The sequence below is a fragment of the Onychostruthus taczanowskii genome, unplaced genomic scaffold, assembly GCF_017590055.1.
Source record: "Onychostruthus taczanowskii isolate IOZ18803 unplaced genomic scaffold, ASM1759005v1 scaffold69, whole genome shotgun sequence".
In the NCBI taxonomy this organism is placed as follows: domain Eukaryota; kingdom Metazoa; phylum Chordata; class Aves; order Passeriformes; family Passeridae; genus Onychostruthus; species Onychostruthus taczanowskii.
In genome coordinates, this window is record NW_024504676.1 from 2688591 (window position 1) to 2703139 (window position 14549).

The following is a 14549-nucleotide window of genomic DNA, read 5'->3' on the forward strand; positions in this document are numbered from 1 at the left end:
AAAAATCTCTAGGCAGGATGGAAGAGCATGTCCTCACACTGCTGTATCCACATTAAAGAAGGCATATCTGAGTCAGAAGGAAATTTAGTATGGGAGATGAGTGGATGTGCTTCAGGCAGGTAGGCAGGCAGAGATGAATGCTGAGGTTTGAAGGGAAACACTGGGCTACAGTGACACAGCAACACTGCGTAACCAACAGCAGTCCTAGTGAGTGTTGCAAGGCCTGGAGGCTTCATTTAATCAAAAACTATAAGGAAAGAGGAATAATCTTTTCGTTTACTTCAGTTTATTACTTTAGTCCACTCAGCATGTAGTATTATCCTGTGCATTTCTCATTTTCTAAAATGGCAAAACCAGGTGAAACAAAAGGACTTTTCTCCTCCTTACTCCCCACCTGCACAGATGAGGTTTTGTGCAGCCTTCTCATATCCTCTGCTTAACTTGAACTAAAGGAGGAAATCAGCTGATACTCTTTGACTGTAAATTAGAGTAGCAAGGAATTGAACTTACTTCCTTCATTTTAAGTTTCATCTCTAAACAACAGTTCAATCTACTTCTGAAACCAGTCTGAGAACTACTGTAAGGCATGTAATTGGTACACCAGAAATCAAGCAAATAATCAGAAATAATTAATATTATTGTCCTTGCAGACCTACGTGGGTAACAAACAGTTCTGCTTCCACCCAGGAGACTGCAGCAGAAAATGGCACATATATTATCTGTGGCCCAATGAGCAAAAAAATTCTGCAATGCAAACCCATTCAGTTTGGCTGGCATTTGAAATTGTTAAGGAAAACTATGCTATCAGTTTTACAGTGGCTGTTAGTCTGCATTATAGATTTTTCTACTGACAGTAGATAATTTTAAATATTTTAGGATTGGACATAATAGTATCTTTCCAAAAGTATCTGCCAGATCCACCAATCTGAAAACCAAACCTCTAAATAACTTTTAAAATAATCTCTAAATACGCTTCTAGTCTTTGCTTAGAAATGATGTGTATTTTCAGGCTACAGAGTTTTATTTCTCAAAGTTTTGCAGAGTTCAGGGAATGTCACAAACACAACCACCATTAGGTTGCAACATTCACTGTGGCATTTTCTAATATAGTAACCTTTAATACAGTAACCTTTAGTATTGTATTTTTGACTTATTCCCTTACCTTAGAAAACTTCCAACTACATACTTTCTTTTCAAAGCTTGGCCAGGCTCCATTTTGCTACTGTTAGCATAACCTTAGGCACATGCTGTGAGGCTTGCATGTAATACCCTTTAGACCTGGGATGTCATCCATCTTCTCACATCCAGGATGGTGTCAGATCATCTGTATTCCTCCCCTAATGTGACTGTGAAGGACAAAGGCAGGAGCCATAAATACACAAAGCAGCAGATAAGAAGTGAAACATCAGAAGGAGAGAAATGAAAACCATGAGATCTAAAAACCTGCATGTGATGCAGTTCTGTCACTTGATGCAGGTGTTCCCACCAAATGGCCTCTTGGCCCGTTTTTCTGAGTGGAGGATCCCCTATGAACTGCCCAGCAAGGCTCTCTCTTCTGTGTGCTACAGCAGTGCTTTCGTTCTTGTCTTTCTGGTCAATATGTATTAAAAATAACGTGGAGAGAGAGTGAATTGCTTGGAACATTGAGTATACAGCTGTCACTTAATTTCTTTTGCACTCTTCTGACAAAGAGGCTCAGGCACTTTTAGGAAATCCCAATGGGGTTTACTCACAGTTAGTTAATTAAAAATTTAAACTTTCCTTTAAAACATAGATACCTGCTCAGTTTATGGACATTTTGGTCAATAGTGTATTAGACCTATACTTGCCCACTTCCCAATGGATATTGATTAGTGCTTGTGTTCCCTTGGTTCCCTGGTCATCTCTTTGGAGGTATTGTTACAACAGGTGAGACTATCTCAGCTGTTCCACACAGTAATACCAGAGACTGGGGACGTAACCGTGGCCATGGAGAATTACTAGAGAGGATTTAATTTCTAAAGCAATGATGGGTTGCTTAGTGGTTAACTGGCACCTGCACTTTGCAGACAAACTGTAAAGCCTATTTAGTTTGACAAAGCACTGTACACTTGTTTTATTTGGATTTAAACTCCCATCCAACTTTAAAGTTGTGACACGTTTTGAGTGATCATTTTGCCATTCCTTAAAAACAAAACACTTGTCTCACTCAAGAAAATTAATAAACTAAAAGTGTTCTAAAAAGGATCCTGGTTAGGAGAAGAGGGGCGTATTTCTTTTCCCAAAACATCTTTCTGTTGCTGCAATCACAGATGCACACCACGTGTTCTGTGCCAGATCTGTCACAGGGTAGTCTGATAACCCTGTTGACAACTCAGTCAAGTGAGGTTAGTTCTGGTTAAAAAAAAAGCAGTGCAAGACATGGCAAGACACTCTGATCTGCTTAAATATCTCTTGAATTGTTACTGCATCTTCATGAGAAAGTATTTTAGAATGGAAAAAGACAAAGCCAGCTCAAAGTCTGAGACATTAGTGTGCTGGCAGAGCTTGGTGCTACTCAGTATAACAGCAGTGAATGAAATGGTTGATTCACACCAATGAGGGCTTGGGACACATGATTGGTCTGGAACATGTAAGAGAAGGAGGATGTGGCAAGGCATGGGCAGTATTTGTGGTATATGAAATCACTAAATTATTTTCACTGACCAGTAATGTGCACTACACAGTTTTGCAATATTTTGATCCTGGCAAAACATCTCATCCCTTCTGGATGCTGGATTTTGCAGACTTTCATAGAAGCATCTTTTATAGAAACATAGAGTTGAAAGAGACTCATCAGGATCATCGAGTCTAACTCCTGGCCATGTGCAGGCCACCCCAAGAATCCCACCAAGTGCCTGAAAGCATTGTCCAAACACATCCTGAATTCTGTCAACTTTGGGGCTGTGACCACTTCACTGGGGAGCCTGTTCCAGTGCCCAGCCACCCTCTGGGTAAAAAACCTTTCCCAAATATCTAACCTAAACTTCCCCCAACTCAACTTCATGCTGTTTCCTCAAGTCCTGTCACTGGCCATGAGAGTGAAGAGATCAGTGTCTGCCCCTCCTCTTCCCCTCAGGAGGAAGCTGTAACTGGAATTACAGCTTCTCCCTTAATTCTGTAGTTCTCCCTGGAATTACAGAATCTCCCCTCAGTCTCCTGTTCTCCAGGCTGAACAGACCAAGTGACCTCAGCTGCTCCTGGCACGGCTTCCCCTCAAGGCCCTTCACCATCCCCATAGCCCTCCTTTGGACACTCTCTAATAGCTTCATGTCATTTTTATATTGTGGCACCCAAAACTGCCCCCAGCACTGGAGATGAGGCTGCTCCAGTGCAGAGCAGAGTGGGACAATCCCCTCCCTTGCCAGGCTGTCCCTGATGCCCCCAGGACAGGGTTGGCCCTCCTGGCTGCCAGGGCCCTGCTGAGTCAGATCCAACTTCCCATAAACAGGACCCCCATGTCCCTTTCCTGCAGCACTGCTCTGCAGCCTCTCATTTCCTAATCTGTACACACAACCAGGATTGCCCAGCCCCAGGTGCAGAATCCGGCACTTGCCCTTGTTAGACTTCACATGGTTGGAGATTGATTGACCTCTAATTTGTCAAGGTCTCAGCAGGGCCTCTCTGCCCTCCAGGGAGTTGACCAGGGAGTTCTTCCAATTTGCACAATTATTTGGAAAACAAATAAATTAATACTTTTCCTACATCACCTCGTGCAAGGCAAATGTGGCCATTTAGTGAGTCCACACTCATGCTCACGTGTGCATTGTCAGGGCCTTGAGGATATTCTCCCTTCCCCTCTCCTGGGCTTTTGTCTGCCAGACCTCTGGGCCTCCTTAGAAAAGGATGCAGCTGTCTGGTTTTTAAATGAGCTGTTGGGAGAATCTGCTCTGCAGGGTCCCAGTGGGGCTCCCTGCTTAGCCTGGGAGCGCATTTTAAGCGCCCGGTCTCATTCTCAGTGCCTTCCTGCAGCTGACTCGCACCTGGCTGTTCTCCACCTGACAGCCTCGGACTTGCCCCATTGCTGAAGACTCGTCTAATGATCCAGCCAGCCCAGTTTGCTCTCAGAGGACCTGTCCTGCTCACCTTGCTCAGATGCCAAGAGAAGATGCCCTTGTCAGAGAGGGTCCTGTCCGGCCTGCTTTGCCCTCACCCTTGGCTGCTGGCACACAAACATGCATACACTTACCTTTTCATGCAAAGTTACAAAGCTACATTTTTGAGCTGTTCTTCACTTCATTTTCTATACTACCTTGTGTTGCCACTCAGGATATCAGTGACTGTGGAACATTGACTTACCTGTGCTTACATTCTAAGTATGGACACCTTCATTTTTAAATACCATGGGAGATAACATGAAAGAAAAAAGAAAAACAAACCAGTCTTGGCCCTGTTTAAAATGAAACTGCAGCGGTGTTTTCACTAGAAAGCAAATTGGGAAAATACCTGCTCAAGAAACTGAGACTGCAGCCAATAAATTTGTGCTCAGAAGATCTTGAATAATTCAGTTCCAATGAGCAGACTAATTCTGTTACCAATATTAAACTGCTTGACATAAGCAACTTGAGAATCTGAAGTTTGTTTTTTTTAAATAAACCAAAACAGAGAAACACAAAATTGCACTGGAGATAGCCACGCTTCCATAACAGATCCAGGTTTAGGATACAATATTTTGCCATACCTTAAAAATAGACAAAAGTAAAAATAATGTAAGGTAAGTACACTGAGTAAGAAAAGCTGCTACAGAGAGGTCATGCTGCATGTACAGAAATCAGAAAGTCTTGAAGGCCTGGGGTAAGATAACCAAATATATTTAAGTCAAGAACTACATAACCTTCATGGTAAACTGCTATTATTTCAGTCTGACAAAACACAGATTATCATGACCTGTCATTGATTACTTTGATTTCTTTGGATTACAAGGATCAGAATTAATGACAATAAGTCTTACAGCACCAAACACATGTGGTCTGTGCTGATGATATTAATAATTTTTCAGAAATTAAAAATAGGACAATTAAAGGGAAAAAAATTGAGTTAACTTTGCTGAGCAGTGTAAGGTTGCTACAGAAACACAGGCCATGCTGCAGGCATGCAGAAAATTGCAGTTGCAGCCATGGGTGTCAGAATCACCTTGTATCTTATCACCTTCTTAGCTGAAGAAACACAGTTAGCAGAGGAGATAGAGCATTTCAGCAGTGTGTACTGCCACGGTAAAAGGCACAAAATGTTCTGATTAGGTTCTTCTTATAGAACTACCAACCTGGCTTCTGTGGGTTAATGGGTGAATACAGCCTGACCTAGATGCCAGTGTCAGGACCAGAGGGAATTACTCGCAGGATTATCTGCGATGTTTACACTTGCCAGCTAAACAGAGCCAAGTCAGGTTTAGCTAAGTTGCAATCATCACAGCTTTACGTAAGGCAATAGATTTCATGTCTTCACTAAGGTTATCTGCAGGGGGCCTAATCACGTTAAAGTAAGCACTCTGTCTTGACAGAGCTTCCTAATTCATGACAGTTCACACAATTATTTGGAGAACAAAATAATTAACATCAGCATATGTTCTCAGCTGACTGATACTCTCCTGGTTTCATGTGTAGATGAAAACAAGGACTGGAGACTAAGATATGTATACAAGTACTGGTAGAATGAACGAAGACAGACTTGTTATTTTTTGTTCTTTTCTTTTTATACAAATATCTTGATAGTAAAAGGCACCTGCAAGATACAATAAGTAAATAAATGCCTAACAAGACATTTTAGGTTACCTTTGTGTCTAATGAGAAACACACCTGCTTTTTCCCACCCAACCACCTTCTTGTAACTGTCCACCTTACATTCCTATCCACTATTCCTATCCTAGCCAAATGTATGTAGATATGAGTGCTGTTGACGGGTGTAGCTGATGATTTATTCGTTTTCTTTCTCCCCCTGCTGATATTAATAGATCTAAATGCCTCTGCTTTTTCTTCTCCTCCCCTTGCTTTTTCCTAGGCTTTATGTTTCCTTCTGGAAGAATAACACCTTAAAATTGCATCATTAGGCATACAACACTAGAAGGGAAAATTCTGATCAGAAGTGGGGATTTCTTTTCATTGACACTGCATGATCTTTAGAGTAAGGGAAAGATTTAGTCTGTAGTGTCCATACTTCTGGATTTGGTCCCATTTGTGTATTTCTAAGCTTTGAGCCACATCCTGGAAATTGCAGCAGGGAGGATTGCATGGCTGGGTGGGTGTGCCCACATGGGAAAAATGTAGGAATCCCAGCTCTTAGCAGTTCGAAGGAGAGACTATACTGACACCACTGTAGTCAAACAGGCCATGACCTTCTTTTGGGACAGAGCAGGCTTCCAGCTGTTATCATGCTAACATCAAACAAAGCATCTGATAGCCAAGTTCTTGAAAGTGGCAAGTTCATTACAAATTCAAAAACTAGTCATTTTCAAACTGACTGCCATCTGCCATTCTGCCCTGAGACTGGCACCTTTGAATTTTAATTACTTTCAAGATTTTGCATTTTTAAAAGAATGTAGTCACTTGTACTGAGATGCATTGAGTGTACTTTTTCCCCTCCAATCCCACTATTGGCTGGAGCAGAGTGGGCTGGCTGGTCCTTCCCACGGGGGGCTACCTTGGCTCCGTGCTGGGGCTCCCACACACAAGGGAGCTCTTGCTGGCACTCACCGGGGCTCTGCCCTGGCGCTGCCTTGTAAGGATACCGCTCACCTGCGCCAGTGAGAACCCAGGCTCCAAAGAGAAAACTCAAATGAAAGACCCTCCAGCAGGGCTCCCGAGCAAAAGGCACCAGGAGGGAGAGCTGTTGCTGTCCTGCGCCTTCCCTTGGAAGCTCCTTCACACTCCCATCTGCACCTGCTCTAAGACTTGATCCCCCTCTTGCCAGAGCCCAGGAAAGCAGCTGCCTTGGGCTCACAGAGGGGCTGAGGGCTCGAAATCTCAGCTTTCCTTGGCAGTCCCTTCACCAGCGAACAGGTGTCCCACGCGCAATGCTCCTCCAAGGAGCACGTTTCCCCCCGCCTCGTTTACGGCCCCGGATCCTCTCCTCGCAGTCCCGGAGCTTCTTTCCCGCGGACGACTGCGAGGCCACAAGGACCGTGTTTCCCGCTTCCTGTCGCAACCCCAGCACCGCCACCCCCACGGCCACACTTCCCCACGGCTCTGCCGGCCAGCGTCCCGACTCCCCGCCGTCCGCCCATCCCAGGCCACCCCATCCCTCCCACGGCACCTCCCCGCCCGTCTCCGCTCCGCCTCCGCGGGGCGTGCAGGGGAGCGGCCGCCGTCCCACCGCTGTTCCCGAGCGGCCGCCGCGGCACTCGGCCCGCTCGCCGCCCGTCGCCGCCGGTCTCCGCAGGTGAGCGGCACGGGGCCGGCCTCCGGGGCCGGGCGGGGGGCGGCGGCGGCCGTGTGCCCGCCGTGTCCGGCTGATTCACCGCGGGATGAATTCCCCTCCCCCTTCGGCCGGGACGCTCCCGCGGCGCCGCCGTGCGCCTTCCTTGGGGCTGAGGAAGGGCAGCATCGGGGACAGGCGGACGGGCTCGCTCGGTCCGGTTTTAGCCTAATTATTGTTTCCATTAGGTCGAGCGCGAAGTTCCGTGGTGCATGTGCGAGTGCGCCGGGTGCCTCTTCCTAAGCGGGCTCGTTCTTGCTGGAGAAAAGGGTGGAAACGCAGGGGAGGGTGGTGGGCGCGGTGCTGGCGAGTCCGGGAAAGGCGCGGTGTCCTTGGCATCTTGCTCGCGATTTGCCCCGGTGTGAGGGACAGTGCCTTAGTGCCGCAGATGGGGGCGGGGGAGCGGTGTGACACAGGGACAGCGGGAGAATTTACCGGGAGAATCGCTGGATCTGTGGCGCCGCCGAAACAAAGGTGACACGGGTGACCCGCAGCTTCGTGGGTTTGACTCATAGTCGGGAGGAGCTTCACGTCTGTGGAAGTGTGCGCGCTGCGTGGCATCGGTGGTGGGTTTGCGAGTGCGGAAGCGAATTTATTGTGTGTGTATGAGAGAGAGAGACTAGTCTATACGTCCATGTGATTCCAGCCGGTAAAACCTATAAAAACCGCAGTCACTACAAACTGCTGGAACTACAAACACAGGAAATGTAGTACCTTGTTCAAGGCGTGACAGGTTTACTGCATGAGAATGCTAATTAGACTTCTTGTAAAAAGGTAGACCGAGATTCTCGCAGCATCACATTTTCTCGCCTCATATTCCCACAGCTTTGGTCTTTGCTCTGTGTTCTCTGGTCTAAAATAGAAAATGGAACTTAAACCATTACTTAGGCTGTGATCCAGTTATAGATGTGTACTAGTGTTGATGAAACTGTAACAGGAAGCACCTTTTTTGGGAAGAGAAAAGTGCAAAGTAGGACCAAGACAAACGTCTCATTCTTCCTCTTAACCTGGCAGTTTGTCAGCACTTAGAGGACAATCTGCAGTCTAAAGGAAATTACAGTACAGAAAACTGCTCATTTCCTTTTCACGTGTGTGTAAGGGACTAGCACTGAAAATGGAGATCTGATTCCTTCGTTCTTCTTTCATTATGTTTTCCCGAGTGTCTGACGTGTTCATTTTCCAGATCTGCTAACTCCTTTATGCTTTTTCTGACCATCAGGACTGGATGCTACATAAAACAAGTGGCGAACCAGCAGGTTCTTTTCCTTCTGTAAGCATATCGATATGAACTAATGACTGCCGGTTTACAATAGCACAGGTGGCGTTGCGCGGGTCTTTGTTAGCGCAGGAAATGTGACTTCTCATGGTTACACAGGTATCGCCCTCTGTCACAGCCGAGACTTAGTTTGAAAGTTAAGTTGATCTGAGTCCTTTTTAAAATTTTGGGGAGTTTCAGCCCTGATTGAAGAGCCTCTTCCAGGAAGAAATCACTATTCCTTGTTCAAGAAAAGCGTAACCTTGAACTACTGAGGCTTTTCAGCGCTGAGAACCGGACTAGAAATCGCTCGGCTGCACGAGCTGAGCACCCCCTTTTCCCCCCAGCTCGCTGAGAGAGCTGCGCTCGGCTCCTCTCATCGCTCGCGGTCCTTTTCCCTGGGAACTTTTGTTTGGCAGCGCCTTTCGCGGCGCGCGTGGAAAGGCCTGGAGCGGCCGGGGCGGGGCGGCGCGGCGCGACCTTTCACCCACTTCTCGGCTGCCGTCACGTGGGCGCGCGCGGGCAGCGGGAGCGCGCCGGGGCGGGGGCGCGCGCGCAGCCCGGGGACGGCCCCGGCCCCGCTCCCGGTACGGGCCCCGGTCCGAGCCGGGAAGGGCGGGAGGCTGGAGCCGGAGCTGCGAGGGGCCTCCCGTGCCCCCCGGGCGGCGGTGAATCCCAAGTCTTCTCTCAAAAGTCTGGGGTGAAAGGCGACTTGAGCAAATGTTTGCACTAAAAAGACAAACAAATAACGCCCCCACCCCCCGAAAAAAAATCCACAAATGAAGCCCCAGCCGGTCAACAGAACTCCTAAGCTCTGTATTTTTTTTTTTTTTTAACATTCCAAACGCATTGTCTGTGCCCTGCAGCATGCTTGTATCGTAGTCCTGAACTCCACGTTTGGAAAAACACGATCCAAAGACTGAACCTTCTTTCTTCAAGTCTGGGTTAAATTTAATGTCAATGTCAATTTCAATATTTTTGCAAATCTTTGGAACCGGTTCTTCATTCTTAGAGCCTCGTGCAAGCTGAAAGACCTTATTGAGGTCTTCCAACCTTGTGCAGTAAATGGCCATTGAACTGCTGTGAAAGCAATTAACTCAGTTTGCTTTCTTGTCACCACACATTGTTGTCCATCTTCCAGCATCTCTTAAGTCCTAAAATGTGACATCTTTTATGTCTCGTAAAAGTCCTGTCACTCCAGAAGCACTTGTTGTCATAGGGAAGATAATAATTCTTCTTTACTGCAGGAGCACAGAAGCTCATTAATTTCAGAGAGAGAAGGGTTCAACTTGTATATTCTAAATGCCTGGGTATGTCTTTTATAGAGTTAAAAAGAAATACCCAGGTCTAGAGCCTAGTTTTTATGAGGTGGGGGAGGTTTCTGTGTGGTATGATAACTGCACAGTGTTTTAGCAGAATGTGCTTCTCTCTTAGATTATTCCAGATTTCTAGAAGGTCAGAGGATGTAGCTTGCTGGGATGTGGACAGTATAACATGCATTGCAATAGAGGCTAGAATGATCTAAGAGGCCTAGGAACAATATAGTATGTCCTGTATAAGGAGAAAAAAAACCCCTAGAAATAATCCAACAGTTGTAAAAGTTTCTGGTTTGATTTTGGAGAATGTTGGTGGTTTGTGTTTGTTGGGGTTTTTGGGGAGGTTGTGTGTTTATTTGTTGAAGTGTACATTTTGGAACCATCTTCTACAGGAACGTGCTATTGGGAAGAGGAGAGAGATCATATGATCCAAAAACTGTAGGGATTAATATTCCTTAGGGTTAGCCTAGTAATTAATTAACAGATTGTTTTCAAATCTCCTCTGCTTTCCCTGTTTCCAGATCAGGTGAGAAGACAACTTGCTATGACTTTTCTCCTTGAAGTGCCTGTGAAAACAGTCTGCACTCTGAGAACATCTGTGTTGGGGTGAATGGGAGTTTAAAGCCTGCAGACAAACACTTGGTTAGATGCCTTAAACTGGATACTGAGCCTAACACTGGAGTCTGGCCCCTGAAATTAACTTGCTTGTCACAGGAGCTGGCAGTCACTGATGGAGCCCTCAGAAAGAACTGAGTGGGGAGCACATGAACTTTCTGTCACTCCACAGTTCCTCACCATCTTGGACATGTTCAGTGTAAACAGTGCCATTCAGTGTAATGGAAAATAGTGTTTCAGAACCACGGTCTGTGACTATTTTCTCCATTGGCATCACCTTTTCTGAAATGGTTCCAATCTGATCCAGCCCTTTGAGCAGTTGAAAGCCGTGTGTGAGTCAAAGTTCAGACTCTTTCTCTTGACTTTCTGTTTGAGAGCTGCAGCTACAGCTGAGCGATTGCCATTGCTGCAGTGTCTGTTAGGAGCTGGGAACATTGGAATGAGTCTGCCTCGTGCAGATCCTTATTCAGGATCCCAGGGCCAGTGAGCTGCTGGGATAGAAGGCTTGTGCGTTGATCTCAAGCCTGCTTTTAAGGAAGACAGATATTTGGATATGTTTATGGTGCATTCGTCAGCCTCTTTGTCATTACCTCTTTCCATCCATATAGACCTGTTGCTCCAGTTTACCACCGAGGAAGGGAATAAGAAAATTGGCCCAAGATTCCAAAAGAGATATCTGCAGAGGGTAATGAATATATTCACCTACAGGTGATCTTGGAAAGTTGCTGAGGTCAGGACTGTCTGTGGAGCCACAAGTCACTGAAGCCTCCTTAGCTGTTCTGATTCCAAACTCTCCCCTGTGGCTGAGGTTTGCTGTGGGTCCCAGTGTTGCTGTAGCTGGGCAGATACATGAATTTAGTTCTCTACCTTGGCTTGAGCCACAGCATTTGTTCATCTCTTAGTTGTGAGAAATCCTTAAAGACATTTGCAATTCCAAGAGACCACGCCTGTTTCAGGTGTAGATGAGGGTGGGAAGGATTGGGGCCAATGATTAGCAATAATCAAATATGAGAACTTGTCCCAACATAAGTGTCATGATAACACCTGTCAGGCTAATTTTGTTTTCATCAGTGCTATGTTAATTCAGCATTTAAAGGAGAGTGACTCTTTGGTTTCTGTTTTATTGTATGCCACAGTCATTAGGTTCACCTGGGAAGCCTTGAGTAAACTTAGTCCTTGTGGCTAATTTTTGCACAGATATGATTTGGCTTCACTCCTCTCATATTTCTCTTAAAGATTTTGTATCTGTAAAATATGATTAGTCATTTTAAGATAGCTGAGTTAATGGTAAGACTTGAAAGCTGCAAGTATCTGTGTCATCCTATATACTGAAGCATGGTGAGACATTATTGAAGGTTAGTAGGCAAAGAAGCAATTTAGAAATAGAAATTCTCAAGCAAATCACTATGTCCGGTTAATCATTATAGTCAGTTCAGAAGTGAGCACCTTGTGGAATGTCACATGAGCTAAGTATAAACTCAATAAACTGCTCTTTTTGAGGCTTTGGTATCATGATACCTTTTTGCATAAGTGCTGTATACAGAAAGGTGCCATTACCTCAGAGAATATCAAAGAAACAGATAGGAGAGACCAGACAGTCTTTTTTGTTCATGTGTTTCAATGTTTCATCTGCATATTTTGTACTGTTTACTGGAGATTCTATAGAACAAGACCTGAATTTCCTTTGAAAGGCATAGAACTCTAGACAAATTTGCTGTTTGTTTAGATTTCTCTTAAACTGAATGCTTTTTCTGTAGCTTTAATTTTGTTCAACTATGCATCAAAGGAGCACTACATGCACACATGAGAGAGCATTTTTGGCATCCTTTTGGCTTTCCCTGGTTAGCTGCATCACCTTATCGATCCTCTTGCAGTAGGGCAGAATTTTGGCATCCCCACCACTATCTGACCCAAGAGTGGATGGGACTTTGAGTTATTTCAGTGCCTGAAGTTATTGTATTTATAGCAAACCCCATGAAAAACCTCCATATACTTTACTGAAGTGGCATCTGTTTTGTTATTGATCATGCAGTCATTTTTAATTTGATAGGAGCAGCTCAGGAAATCTACCTGCTGCCTTAAAATTGGCAGACTTTCACTGGGCACGGTAGTGGTGTTTAAAATACCAATATACATTTGAAAACCTTGTATAATGGCACTTTGGTACTTTTCAGTGAAGGCAAAGTTACTGGAGTAGTGCTGAAAAACTGAGGTGAATAATTTTCTAAAGAGTTCATTCTTCAAAGTCCAGCTTCTTTTATCCTCCAAACTACTGGCATATTTTTGTCAATTGCAGAAAACTTGCTCTTTTCGAATATTTGGCTGCTACTACCCATTTGAATTTCAAGGTATGCTGTTCAGTTAAAGCAACTGAAGCACAAGATTTCTTGATCAGGCCTTAGTGCTCTGTAAGTTTATTTTTTGCAGCAGATGTCTTGTGAAAACTCCTACATTAAATTTCTTAAAGCATCTCTGCAGGTTTGATATTTCAAGCCCTTAATCCTCTTACTGGCTCTTCACTGGACTGTCTCCAGTAGTTTCATTTCTCTCACTGGGGAGCCCAGAATTGCACAGAGTTTTTGAGATGGGGTCTCAGCAGCGCTGAGTAGAAGGGCAGGGTCACTTTGCTCAGCCTGGTGCTCCTAATGCCCCCAGGGTTCTGTCAGCATGCTCTGCAGCCTGGCTGCAAGGGCACCTTCCTGCCCCTGTGCCACTTGCTGAGCTTTGTTTCCAGCCTCCCAGTCTGGTGTGCGGGCATAGCCCTCCCCACCTGCAGGACTTTGCACTCCTCCTTGTTGAACTTCACAAGGTTTCAGCCTGCCTGTTGCTCCAGCCTGTCAGGGTCCATCTGGATGGCAATGGAAACCTTTAATTTTTCAGCCACTGCTCCCAGTTTCAGTCCCTGTACTTGTAAATCCATCAGCAGTTTCAGTTTGGGTATTTTTTTCCTCTGGTGGGTGGGGGTTTTTGTTGGTTTTATTTTTTAATTTTTTGCATCCACTTCTGGGATGATTGTATAGGTCAATTAAACTGTAGCAAGTGGCAAAGTGTGGAAGTAAATGAACGGGCTAGGAAGTTATTTGAGGATGTTGGCACTGGCTTTGTTGTGCTTTACCATGTATCATTTCATTGCAAACACACTGTCTGGGCAAAGTCAGCTGCCGTAGTTTCATCTGAATACTTTGTGTAGGTGGTACTGAAGTCTTGGACTGACAGGACCATCAATAACAGAAATGCAAGTGAAACGTGTCATAATGCATGAGGAGATTGGATAAACATCTCAGTGTTTGCAATTCTCTTCATTTTGATTTAATGCCTGGTATGAAATCAACAGATATGAGCATACAAAGTTCTTTAGTGATCTGTGAAAAACAAAATACATTCATAGTTTTGGCTTTCTGGGAGATAGAAAGCGCAGATTTCCTTAGTAATGGCTTACACAGCTGAGAGAAAATACTTGGTCACTGTGTCAGCACAAACACAGTGCTGCTGTTCAAGTGTTTAAATACTGGCTTTAATTTCATTAGGTCTGTCCTCAGACTCGTGAAATTCAGTGACCTACCCTAAAGTGTCAAAATATGTTATCACTAAATGTACAAAATAAATCTTTTGGGTGTCTGTTTTCTTATAAAAGCTGTAGTAAGCTCACCTCCTGAAGGGAGATCTGATGTGTAGACAGCAAAATACTGGATAAATTTCTTCAATATTTTCAATATTTAAAGAGGTTTCAGACTTAAAGTCTTTTAGGAGAACTTTTGGGAGTTCCAGAATTATTTTGTAGTTTTCTGTGGCTGCTTTTAACATTCAAACAGTAACTCTTACTGATTTGCATGTTAATAGAATAGATTCCCTCTCCCTCGCTTTTCTCTTTTAAATAAACTGGTTTGGGGTCAGACCAAGACTTTAGGGTACTTGCTTGGTTTTCCAAAACCATT

The 14549-nt window shown here is 44.8% G+C and overlaps 1 protein-coding gene across 3 annotated transcripts in view; it reads left to right on the plus strand.

Moving 5' to 3' along the window:
- The first annotated feature begins 3334 nt into the window (after positions 1-3334).
- Positions 3335-14549, plus strand: part of CPT1A (carnitine palmitoyltransferase 1A) — a 42689-nt gene continuing 31474 nt past the window's right edge. The window contains exon 1 of one of the 3 annotated variants that reach the window (XM_041421095.1): positions 3335-7392. The gene's annotated coding sequence lies outside the window, so the exon portion shown is untranslated. Of the gene's footprint in view, positions 7393-7608; positions 7995-14549 lie in introns of those variants that run through there. The other 2 variants (XM_041421096.1, XM_041421097.1) reach the window with 2 other exon arrangements.